This window comes from Panulirus ornatus, chromosome 19, assembly GCF_036320965.1.
Source record: "Panulirus ornatus isolate Po-2019 chromosome 19, ASM3632096v1, whole genome shotgun sequence".
In the NCBI taxonomy this organism is placed as follows: domain Eukaryota; kingdom Metazoa; phylum Arthropoda; class Malacostraca; order Decapoda; family Palinuridae; genus Panulirus; species Panulirus ornatus.
The window spans coordinates 24,110,860-24,123,994 of NC_092242.1; the positions used below are offsets into that span (position 1 = coordinate 24,110,860).

Genomic DNA, 13,135 nt, shown 5'->3' on the forward strand with positions numbered 1-13,135 from the left:
GACACCAGCCCACATGTAACTCATGACGAAGGCTATTACAGGAGATGTCATGGACAGTGAACTACAGATCCCCAGTCATACGATACACACTAATTACTCCGTCGCCTCCATACCGACCAACCTTGAAGCTTAAACCATTCCGCATTAGACGACAGGAGAGGTAAGAGTGTGTAAGAGAGAGAGAGAATGGAAGAGGTGTGTGTGTGAGTGTGTGACAAGGTGAGGTGGGGCACCGAGGCAGGGCACGGGGAGCGGCCTCAGAGGCGGGCGGTGCTCATGATGGTACTACAGTAAGCGGGGAGGAGGTTCCTTTAGGGGAGTTCTGCTAGTCCCCGTCCAGCAGCCGTACGGGTAGGGCGAGCGGTGGCGCATGCGTTCTGAAGCCATCCCCCTTCCACGCTCCGGGTCTAGCACGTGGATATCCCTGGGTTGTTTATGATTGTTGTGGGGAAGGTGGTGCGGACGGGGTGTGCTCAGACTTGTCCAGTGAGTGTGCAGTGTACCAGACGGGGCGGCTAAATAGAAAATATGATTCCGGGGATTTCAAAAAGCCCCCATCGCGCGCGCAGGAAGTGTTGAACCCCGTAGGCCCAAGCGTCGCGTCTTGCCCTAGTCAACGACGTGCGGACAGTCGCTCGACCTCCTCTGGTCTGTGTCTTTACTCACCTCACACAACTGTATGAAGGCACAAGTCACTCAGCCTCCAGTGGTGTCACGAAGACTCACCACATCACCGTCTTCTCAAACAGGTAAGATCTTTTTTCGTCTCTCTCTGCGGCCCCCTGAAATTATAACTTTTTTTGGGTCCTTCTTTCGGCGTATCTCTCGCCGAACAGACGTCTGTTGCCGGAAGCTTCAGTTTGCACTACACTCCTCGAGGAACCTATCATTACCAGAGGCTGAGGTGCGCTACTACATGGAGGAAGTGACCCAGTACACGTCTCTCACACTGCAACTTGGGGTGATGGGCGACGACAAGCGAGGGAGGGAGGGACGGTAGGTAGGAGGACAAGGATCCTACGGGACGTGTGTATGTTGCTCGTAAATCTACATCAACTGAGATCGATCGTCGTCCATCTCTGTCATCATCTAGGGACGTTGCTCTGATAAGAGTAATCACTTGCCCTTAATAAAGACGGAACTTAACGTTACGATGACGGAGTTAGAGCAGATGACCTCCAACCACGGCACGGTTGTGGTGGGGCTTCCCTGTCATTAAACATTATGCGGCACAAGATTAGCGCCACGCAGCTTCTGGTCTGGGCAACAAGCGTAGCAGAAAGACATCATCTTCCACTGTGCTCAGGAGGCGAGGCCACGCAGCACGCGTGTTGCTGGGTAGTGATGTGAGGTTGAGTAATTATGCGGCGCCTCAACCCGGGGTAACTGATGGTGGTGCCACCAGCTGAACCCGCCTTCCCTCAGTGTACTGGACGCTCCGACAACGACCACTGTTGACGTGTCGTCTCTGCCGTCCACAGGATTATAACAACCTGGCCTGATATACATCCCGGCAATAACTGTCTGTACATAGTTGTAAACAAGTACCACAACACACACACACACACACACACACACACACATGCACTGATCTTCCCAACATTCAGGAGGGACCATCAAAAATACGCGAACAATAGCCTTATTTACACATCCAATCCCCAGCTCTCATGTAAAATGCAATGAAACAAAATCCTATCTATCTATCTATCTATCTATATATATATATATATATATATATATATATATATATATATATATATAATCATGGACCAATTCTGCAAGGGTTCCTGCAGCTGCACTACAATCAGTAGGAAGGAAAAGATATATCTATTAAGAGTCAGACCTTCATCAACGATCTTGTTCTCTGGTGATACAACATTACCGAAGGTGACATCACTGGTAGTCCAGCAACACTTATATATATATATATATATATATATATATATATATATATATATATATATATATATATATATATATATATTTGATGATGTATACCAAGCCAAACTTCAGTGCACAGAAACAATTAACAAAGCGAAGCAATTTGTACGTTCAATGATAATAAACATAATAATAATAATAATAACTAATAATAATAATAATAATAATAATAGTAATAATAATAATAATAATTATTATTATTATTATTATTATTATTATTATTATTATTATTATCATTATTATTATCATTATTATTATTATTATTATTATTACTATAATAATAATGAATAATCTAATGAGTTACTTAAATCATATGAAATTTAATTCTTACATTTTCACACATTGCCAGTAGGAAACACATTCACAGACCAGATAATTGCATTCCTGTGTAACCAACTGATCCTCACGACTCACTGGTGCACCTCCACCTTGAACATCATGCTCAGGTTTGGTCACCGACCTTGAGTAAAGTCTCAACATACACAGAACAGTGAGAGAGAGAGTACAGCGGCCAGCTACCGTGACGTCTCACGTACTGGGACACAAACACCCCGGCAGCCGTCCGCTTAACACACCACAGAAAAGAGAAGGTCCAGAGGTGATCTAATACAGGTACTCAATATGATCATCAGCTTCGACAATCTTGGTCGAAGCTGCTTCAGTTCTGAATTCTAGATCAGTCTCAGTTGTACCTGGAGTTATGGACAGAAAGCGTTTTATCTCGAATGAGGCACAAATTACCTTTTCTTCAGCGGGATTGTTACGAAATGGAATGATTTGCAAGCAAGAGTAGTTGAAGCCAACACCATATATACGTGTAAAAGTATAATGAACGAATATGTTTCGCTATATCCACGACTGACGTCATTAGCGACGCTTTGGAAAAAATAAACAGTGAAATGTTTACTCTCACTTTTCCTGAAGGCATCTACGTAGTGGCTTTCCTCGTCTGTCCACGATATAAGCTCTATATTCCTGATCTTCTCTGCTATCACAAACAACCACGATGGCCTTGCCTGTAATTATATATTGGTCATTACCGACTTGTACTATAACGTGCAGGGATTTCTACACTCGTGGGAGCCACCATCTCTTCAACTTTCTCTTGTATTATTAATTTTTTACACTTCTCTCTGCTGTGCCAGCTTCATGATTTCATCGATCAGTTCATTCTATTCATCCATCGCCTTTGTACGATACAAATACTTGTTTACATCTTTTTTCTAACGAGTTTCTTGCTTAACTTCCCGTCATGTTCTCTGGTTGTTCCATCCTTCTACCTTTGGAGGAACTGATGTCTGTTGACACCATCAAATTGATTCAAGAATTCAAAAATTGTGATTGGGTCACCCCTTACTCTTCTTTCTTCCGTGGTGGATAAATCTAAGGCCTCTAACCTTTCCCTTTAAATCGGTTTTCGCAATCATGGGTCCATCTCTGTTGTCCTCCCCTGGAAGTTCTGTGTTAAGTTATTAGCGTTTCTTTAAATGTGGTGACCAAACCTGAGTCATATTCTAGTTATGGCCTAATGTAGGATGTCATCAACTTGCTGGACATCACCATGTTCATATACTTGACAGCTATTCCAGTGTAAGCCAGCAGACAGTTGGTCTCCTAATGTAATATTCTGGCAACAGGTCTAGGACGATATGTTCTCGCAAGTCTCTCTCTCACAAACAGGTTCCTGCAGCTTATTTCCTCGTAGATAATATTCATTTCCTGGCCTCCTTTCGCTGTCTCCCATCTTGATTCATTATCTTAAAGTTACTCGGGTGGAATTTCATGATCGATATGTCAGACAAACTCTGGAGTCTTAAGGCTGATGCAATCCTCTTCGTTTTTCACTTCCCTCATGATCTTAACATCGTCCACAAACACAGGCAGGAGCTCGATCCTCCTGCCTCTCATGACAAGCGTACTTCCTCATACTTTACTGAGATAATATTCCATCCGTCGAGGTAGACTCCACCTCACTCCTCCCTGAAGATCTAACCTTTATGCCAGCCTCCCATGACGTGCAGTGTTAGACGGTTTCTGGCAGTCCAAACGCACACAATCCACCCAATATATATATATATATATATATATATATATATATATATATATATATTTTCCCTGGGGATAGGGGACAAAGAATACTTCCCACGTATTCCCTGCGTGTTGTAAAAGGCGACTAAAAGGGGAGGGAGCGGGGGGCTGGAAATCCTCCCCTCTCGTTTTTTTTTTTAATTTTCCAAAAGAAGGAACAGAGAATTGGGCCAGGTGAGGGTATTCCCTCAAAGGCCCAGTCCTCTGTTCTTAACGCTACCTCGCTAATGCGGGAAATGGCGAACAGTTTGAAAGAAAGAAAGAAAGATATATATATATATATATATATATATATATATATATATATATATATATATATATATATATATATATATATATATATATTGGAAAGGATCACAATTTTGCGCGTAATCTTATCGTGTTTAATTTTTCCCGTGGACTCTTAGGAATATATATATATATATATATATATATATATATATATATATATATATATATATATATATATATATATATATATCCACAAGAGAAAATTGAACACAAACTGTCCTAAGGACTTTCATGTAATATTACATCATAGGATTCTTAAATCAAGCACATGACCTATAGGATATATATATATATATATATATATATATATATATATATATATATATATATATATATATATATATATATATATATTTCTTTTTTCTTTTTTTTTTTCTTTTTTCTTTATACATATTTGCCATTTCCCGCATTAGCGAGATAGCGTTAAGAACAGGGGACTGAGCCTTAGAGGGAATATCCTCACTTGGCCCCCTTCTCTGTTCCTTCTTTTGCAAAACTGAAAATGGAAGGGGAGGATTTCCAGCCCCCCCCCCCCCCCGCTCCCTCTCCTTTTAGTCGCCTTCTACGACACGCAGGGAATACAGGGGAAGTATTCTTTCTCCCCTATCCCTAGGGATATATCTTTTTTTTTTTCCTAAATATATATTGGAAAGGATCACAATTTTGCGTGTGATCAAGGATATTCCTATGAGTCCACGGGGGAAAATGAAACATGATAAGTTCCCAAGTGCACTTTCGTGTAACAATCACATCATCAGGGGAGATACAAGAGAGAAATATAAGTAAGCTGATACACAACAAAAAGACGTAACTAGGGCGCCATTTGACAAACATATGATTGTCCAAGACAGATAACGAGCGTATCATAAACTTATTATGTGGACAAGAAGGGGAATTGTTTACAAATTTTATCAACAATAAAGCTATCCAATTTGTATAGACCTTCACTAATATTAAGGTTATAATTCTTCGTGTATTTAATAATGGAAGATTCAATCAAATTTCTCGTGGCACTGGAGTTAGAGTTAATAACTGAGATGGCATTACTCCAGTCAATACAATGATCGTAGGTTTTAACGTGATTCAACAAGTCATTTGATTCTTGTCCTGTTCTTTTACGATATTTATGTTGCTTAAGTCTAACAGATAACCCTTACCAGTCTACCCAATATAAAACTTATCACAGTTTCTACATGGCACTTTATAGATGCATCCAGGAGAATTTTCTGGTGAGTTGCTGATTAAGATATTCTTTATAGTACTATTGTTGCTGAAGGCAACATTTACATTAAAGGATTTAAGCACCCTGAGAAGTAAAGTAAAATTATTATTACAAGGACTCATAGGAATATATAAATAAAAAAAAAAAAAAAAAAAAATATATATATATATATATATATATATATATATATATATATATATATATATATATATATATATATATATATATGATAATAATCTCATGTAAAATGAGGACTTCAACAGTCAACAATTAAGACTAGAGGATATCTGGGAGGCGAACACTCCACTTCCACACATGTGGCGCCCTCCCACACCCACACCACAGTAACGCCTCCCACCACCACACTGGCAGGACCAACGCCGCATGAGTTAACACACAGCAGGACCAGCAGTGTACGTGAGGGTGGTGAGCCAGTCCCCTCGCCAGGCGTCCTCATCCCAAGAGAATCATCAGTTCTTACACAACGGTAACATGTGGTCATGCAAGCCTCTGATGGGGGTGAGAATGCCTGAAGACTGAATGGGAATGAACATCTATAAACATTTCTCATACCCCTGCAACATGGGAAGTGGGTCCTCATTATCTTTCCCCGTGAACATCAACGCAAAGGATAGATCCATTAGTAAGATCCGATATTTGACAGAATATTTACAATACATGAGATCTACTGAATATTAAGGAAAGTCATATTCGCCTCGCGCCGGAGTTCCCCTGCAACAACACGCGGCAGGTGCAGTGAACCGCTGCCAGACCAGCGTGTTGCCAGGGTAGTGACGAGTGGGGGAGGGGCAGGCTAGCTGGCAGCACCCCGGGCCTGGGATGGGGTGAGGGACGGGGAGTGTGCAGGTGGGGGTCACCAAGTGCATGACTGGGAGAGCGTCAGGGGCCACACATCCACCCTGGCTCAACCTGACCCGCCATGCTCACTAACTGCTGCCCACCACATTACCACACACCGCCACACAACCACACACTACACACCGCCACACAACCACACACCACACACTGCCACGCTACCACACACCACACACCGCCACACAACCACACACTACACACCGCCACGCTACCACACACCACATCCGCCGCCACACTACCACACACCACACGCCGCCACACAACCACACACTACACACCGCCACGCTACCACACACAACACACCGCCACACAACCACACACTACACACCGACACGCTACCACACACAACACACCGCCACACAACCACACACTACACACCGCCACGCTACCACACACAACACACCGCCACACAACCACACACTACACACCGCCACGCTACCACACACTACATCCGCCGCCACACTACCACACACCACACGCCGCCACACAACCACACACTACACACCGCCACGCTACCACACACTACACACCGCCACGCTACCACACACAACATCCACCGCCACACTACCACACACCACATCCACCGCCACACTACCACACACCACATTCACCGCCACACTACCACACACAACACACCGCCACGCTACCACACACTACACACCGCCACGCTACCACACACCACATCCGCCGCCACACTACCACACACTACACACTGCCACACTACCACACACTACACACCGCCACACTACCACACACCACATCCGCCGCCACACTACCACACACCACACACCGCCACACTACCACACACCACATTCGCCGCCACACTACCACACACCACATCCACCGCCACACTACCACACAGTACACACTGCCGCAGTACCACACACCACATTCGCCGCCACACAACCACACACCACACACTGCCACACAACCACACACCACACACCGCCACACTACCACACACCACATTCGCCGCCACGCTACCACACACCACACACTGCCACACTACCACACACCACACTCGCCACCACACTACCACACACCACACACTGCCACACAACCACACACCACACACCGCCACACTACCACACACCACACTCGCCACCACACTACCACACACCACACACTGCCATACTACCACACACCACATTGGCCGGCACACTACCACACACCACACACTGCCACACTACCACACACCACACACTGCCACACTACACACTGCCACACTACACACTGCCACACTACTACACATTGGCACACTACTACACACTGCCATCCAGTACATACTGTCATAGTGCCAGACATCAAACACAGCGCTACCACACGCCCCGCACGACGCTACCACACCACTTGACCAAACCACGCCACACACCACTACCCAACCAATCGTTCATCTCAAAGCAAGATTTATATACTATATAAACTGAAGGAAAACATACACATTGGCGTTACTATTGATAAATAAAGACACGGGCTAATGTTTCATATTTCCTCATGATGCTCAGCTCTCTCTCTCTCTCTCTCTCTCTCTCTCTCTCTCTCTCTCTCTCTCTCTCTCTCTCTCTCTCTGATGGGACCTTCCATCGTACAGAACTACAGGTCAGGTTATCATGTGCCTCCGGCGGCGCACTCAGTTCCCTGGAAGACGTATCATTATATACTTGCCACACTTCCTGCTGTGTGGGTCGGTCTCGTCAGACGAGCAGGTGAGAACAGGTGGTGAGGCGCGCGTCACGAACCTCCGTCGACGACGACGTGTGGTGCACAGACGGACAGACAGACGGACACCTTGATCCTACCACACGAACAGCAACACCTGGAGGATTCGCACGTACGAGATGTCAACAACCAGGGCACAACGGTACGACCCTGGGGCACGACGGTACGACCCTGGGGTACAACGGTACGACCCTGGGGTACATCGGTACGACCCTGGAGTATAACGGTACGACCCTGAGGTACATCGGTACGACCTTAGGGTACATCGGTACGACCCTAAGGTATGACGGTGCGACCCTGGAGCACGACGGCAACGACCCTGGAGCACGACGGCAACGACCCTGGAGCACGACGGTACGACCCTGGGGTACGACGGTACGAACTTGGGGTACGACTCTGGAGCACGATGGTACGACCCTGGACGCACGAGGCCATGATCTCCGACCTAACCCTTACGAGTTATGGCAAACATTACCTCATTAAACCGAAGACCCGTACGGTCGTGCTCAGCGTTCGTGTCGTATAACTCAAAGGAATAACCTTTTGTGCGCGCGCGCGCACACACACACACACACACACACACACACACACACACACAATACGACACAACAAATTACCATTTAACGTGAAGGCAAGAGAACAAAAAACCCTTGTTCATTCTCGAATAAACTATAAGTCGAGTCTCATATTTCCCAGTGATCATAACTCACTATTGGTTGTTCTATGGCGAAGAAGTTATCGGGCAGCAACAGACGCGTATCAATCCGATGTTCCAATGACCCTTGCCGATACCACCTCACCTGGTTCTCTACCGGTGTTGCAACTTCTCCATCTGGTTGTCCAATACATTGTATATTCAGCAGTTACGTTGTGTAATGCACAGACCCAAGGTAGTATAATGCACAGACGCTTGCTATCATAATACACAAACGCTAGGTAGTACCGTACACATACGCTAGGAGATATAATACACAAACGCTAGGTAGTACCGTACACATACGCTAGGAGATATAATACACAAACGCTAGGTAGTACCGTACACATACGCTAGGAGATATAATACACAAACGCTAGGTAGTACCGTACACATACGCTAGGAGATATAATACACAAACGCTAGGTAGTACCGTACACATACGCTAGGAGATATAATACACAAACGCTAGGTAGTACCGTACACATACGCTAGGAGATATAACACACAGACGCTAGGTAGTACCGTACACATACGCTAGGAGACATAATACACAGACGCTAGGCAGCGTAACACGTATGCATTATGTAGTATAATACATACTCGATAGTTAGTATAATCCACAGACGCTAAGTAGTATAATATACAGACGCTAGGAAGTATGATACATAGACGATAATTAGGAAAATACATAGAAGCTAGGAATTATAATACCAAGACCGTTAAGTATGATACACAGACGGTAGGTAGTATAATACACAGACGCCAGGTAGTATAACACACAGACGGTAGGTAGTATAATACACAGACGATAGGTAGTATAATACACAGACGGTAGGTAGTATAATACACAGACGCCAGAAGTATAATACACAGACGGTAGGTAGTATAATACACAGACGATAGGTAGTATAATACACAGACGGTAGGTAGTATAATACACAGACGCCAGGTAGTATAATACAGAGGAGCTAGGAAGTGTAATACATAGACGCTAAGGATCTGTGCCGCGTAAGATTCATAACACGACAGTCACCAAGGATCTATACCACATTAACAATTTTTTAGAAAAATCTAAGCCATCTCTCATTTTCTTTGTAGTCCTGCTTTGGCCACATGCCACGAACGTAAACACAGACAACAAAATAAACTCTATGTAACGATTCATTATATACAGACATACGATGTGCAACGTGAACTATGCTACACTTTGCTACACTCTATCTCTTTGATGAAGCAGAGATACACAAGTATATAATACATCGTTCATTTATCTTTTCCTTGTTCCAAGTGAGAGTAAATGACCTTAAGTGTATGGAAAGGTCACTACGTAAAAAGGTCTATGTAACTACTACAAAATGATGGGCAAAGTTACCCCCTAAAAGGCATATGTTCAAAAGGTCTATAACAATACTTCAAACAAGTCTATGCAAATAGTTCAAAAAATCCTATAAAATTACTCTAAAAATATTTACAGAGATATATATAAAAAAGGTCTATAAAATGACTCCAAAGACGTTCATAGATATACTTCAAACAGGCTTATAAAATTACAACAAGAAAGGTCTATACATTCTTCCTATCAAGGTCAACACAACGTTGTGTGGTGAGAGATTCCGATAAGAAATACATCTTCTCTTCATAATCCAGAACTTTCAGACAACACTGGTGACTCGGTCTACATCTTTATGAAAAGGTGTTTCATGAGAAATTATATTAAAAGATTTTTGTACTACCCAGTGCAAATATATATATATATATATATATATATATATATATATATATATATATATATATATATATATATATATATACTCAAGCTATCATAACACAAATGGCTTTGCTTTTGTAATGGATTCGCCTGGAAATATACTAAGTCATGCTTCATAAGGGAATCTTATAAGAATTACCATTCGTATGATTTTACAACACAGTTTCCTAAAGAAAATACATTTGGCTTCGGTTTCACAAACGTCATCTTAAAATGAAATGTTTACGGTAGCTTCTCCTGACATGACGTATGAAGATCTTACGTTACGGAACACGTGAGCTGCACGACGCTACTCAGGTGAACAGAACGTACGCCAGTGAAGGTACCCGGCCGTCGCTGGTGTACGCCAGCGCTGCCCTAGGAGGACCACAGGTAGCGACGATTCGTCTTACAATACCGGCGGCAGCGGCAGCGACTTCCTCCCCTCCTCCTACCGTCAGTCACCGATGGCGTCCGTCACTGCCAGCGCGTGTGTCAATGAACGCCACACATCACCGTCGGCTGCCCAGGGCCACTTGCCCTTAAGGGAACCAAGTCAGCTGTCAGCAGCGAGACTCTCTAACGTTAACCTTCTGGTAAACCAAACGTAAACTGATTTACCAATGCAATCCGTAACGTCCTGTCTCGTTTGGTATTACTTGAGGTAAAAAAAAATTCTCCATACCGTAATGTTAGTCTCCTTGCAAAGGTTGACCTAAGATATGGTGGAACTCCCAGGCAAAATGGTCCGATACACATTAGTGTGAGAAAATAAAATTAAGATGAATTTGTAAACGAAACTCTTAATGTATTATACCGCACAGGCTATAAATATAATCAACAAGACTATGGCAGTGGAACTCAGACAGGTGGAAAGTCACCTTTGGCAAGGCTGTATCACTGGGAGTACAATCTCGTCAGAGAACTTCTCACTTCACAGGTGTCCATTATTTTCTTGCTACTGGAAGCAAAGCAGCATTGAAGTTGCAAGAGCTCCAGGAAAAGGGGTCTGGCGTGATCCCAGGATCCTTTCGAGAAAACAGGTTCCTGTTTCTCCTCTAACTCCACCGTAGATGACTAACATTCCTTCACTCCCTGATGCTCCTCTTAACTGACCGAAAAGAGCTTCTCTCTCTGGACACAAGCAAGGCTTATGGTCCTGATGGCATCCATCTCCGTGTACTGAGTGTGCCTCTGAACCTGCACCTGTGCTTGCTCGTCTGTTCCGTCTCTGTTCAAAAACCAAAACTTTTCCTTCTCCTTGGAAGCATCCATTGATACATTCCTAAGAAGAGTGACCGTTCTGACCCCTCTAACTATCGTCCTATTCCTTTGACATCTACCATTTGCAAAGTCTTTGAATTCCTCCTCAACTCCCATGCCCTTAGACACCTCGAAACTCAGCCCTCTCTCTGATCACCAGTATGGCTTCCGTAAGGCTAAATCCACTGGTGATATTTTTTTTCTAACTAATGTCTGGTCATCATCCCAGAAAGATTTTGGGAAGTCAGGTGTAGTTGCCCTTGAATATCAAAAGCTTTTGACAGGGAACGATATCGGGTCTCATCTCTAAACTACTCTCTTTTGGCTTCCCTTCCTCACTTTGCTCCTTCATATCTAGCTATCCAACACTGAGTCAGTGCTCCTGTGGAGTTAGTCTTGGTCGTTCACCCTCTGGGATGTAGGTTGGCCAGGTTCTGGTGAGGTAGCAAGGACCAGGAGCAGAGGTAGTGGTCCTTGAGACGGTCAGGGCCAGGGATGAGTGAGATGAGGGTGAAAAGGTACAGTGGAAAGAAAGAAGGCGGAAGGAGAGGGGAAAAATAAGGAAGGTGCACCAGGGAGGACGTGACCTCAGGAATAGAGTATAATCTGGATAAGAGGGAAAAGTTGGACCCAGGGAGGGAGAGAGGAGGGTCAGGGAGAGTGAATGAGCAGGCCAAGAGCGGCGGGACACCCACTGAGGGAAAGGGCCGGAGCTAAGGGGAAGCACAGGGAGAGTGAGGGTTTCCTGTGATAACGTGTCGAGTAAGGAAGAAATCGATCGACGGAGAGGTGAGTGGGAGGCAAAAGGGAGAGAGGCGCAGATGACGAGCGATATCCAAAAAGGGCAAAGGTTTCAGGGAGGGCAGAGGCCACAGAGAGGAAGAGCTCTCAGGGTTAGGGAGGGAACGTGCCCCGGGTGGAGGAAGGCTGGGAAGAAGGTGGATCTTGAGAGATACACGGTTAGTGTGGGAGTGGCAGGGATGTAACCAGGAGGAGGGGAGCTGGAGGAGTAGGAGGAAAGTCAGGGATGGAGGGATGCGACCAAGGTGGGAGGGAAGAGAGCGAGTGGGGTGACTGAGGGCAGGAGTGACTAAATGGGAAAGAAGCGGGTGCCGGGCTGGGAGGCTGTGGGTGGGAGAAGACCATGGGGAGCACACGCACATACCGACAACCAGATCAAGGAAAATGATTTCACAAGGTGTTCACGAGTTGTAAGAGAACTTCACTTTATGCAACACAACCACTTAGAGTCATTCCCCCGCCACTGCACACACACACAACGACGATAAGT

General features: G+C 44.6%; 1 protein-coding gene across 1 annotated transcript in view; it reads left to right on the top strand.

The window, feature by feature from the left end:
• The first annotated feature begins 279 nt into the window (after positions 1-279).
• ab (BTB/POZ-zinc finger protein abrupt) overlaps positions 280-13,135 on the top strand; it is a 622,688-nt gene continuing 609,832 nt past the window's right edge. Inside the window, exon 1 of the mRNA XM_071673775.1 lies at positions 280-749. The gene's annotated coding sequence lies outside the window, so the exon portion shown is untranslated. The remainder of the gene's footprint in view (positions 750-13,135) is intronic.